General features: G+C 39.7%; 1 protein-coding gene across 3 annotated transcripts in view; it reads right to left on the bottom strand.

Moving 5' to 3' along the window:
* Positions 1-692, bottom strand: part of TRAF3IP3 (TRAF3 interacting protein 3) — a 23,731-nt gene that overhangs the window by 7,536 nt on the left and 15,503 nt on the right. The gene's annotated exons all lie outside the window — the stretch shown is intronic.

Here is a 692-nt window from a genome sequence, read left to right as displayed (position 1 = left end):
CGTGCCTGTATCCTCTGTCGACTGCCACCTCCTTAGTTCAGACTCTAGTAATACTATTATATGGGTTATATAGTCTCCCTATCTTCAAATCTTGCCTCCCTTCAAACTCTTTTCAGTCCTGCAGCTAGAGGTTTCTTTCTACAACTTCTATCTGACCATGTCACAACCTGCTTCAATCTCTCATTGGTTTCCAGTGTTGTAAGGTTGAAGTTGAAACTCCTTGGCATGGCATGGCTTACTTATGAGCCTAGACTTTCATTCCATGCTGCTCTGACCAAGCTGAACTGCTTGTAGGTCCCCTAAGCACTGTGCTTCTCAGCCTCTGCTTTTGCCCGTGAAGCTTCTACTTAGAGTATCCTGACCCACCCTTTCCACCTGGTTAACTTCTGCATATGCAAGATTCAGCCCAAGAATCATAAAAATTCTGATAAATTTGGCTAACCAGGTCTATCCCCCAACTCTTTATGGATTAGGTAGTTTTATTGGTGTTCACATAGTATCTGTATTTCTAATCCATTGACTTATTTGCCTCCTTTAAGGGATTGTAAACTCCTTTGACGCAGGGAGCATTTTTAAAAAAATAAAATTGTTTTTATAGCCTCAGTGATCTGAACAATCTTCAGTAATCTCAAGTTTTAAAAATTAATACCCTAGCATTTTTTAAATTTCTCCTGGCTTCAAGATCAAAAAGA

The sequence above is a fragment of the Bison bison genome, unplaced genomic scaffold (assembly GCF_000754665.1).
Source record: "Bison bison bison isolate TAMUID 2011002044 unplaced genomic scaffold, Bison_UMD1.0 scf7180017864067, whole genome shotgun sequence".
Taxonomy (NCBI): Eukaryota; Metazoa; Chordata; class Mammalia; order Artiodactyla; family Bovidae; genus Bison; species Bison bison.
This window is presented reverse-complemented; position numbering and strand designations above follow the sequence as displayed.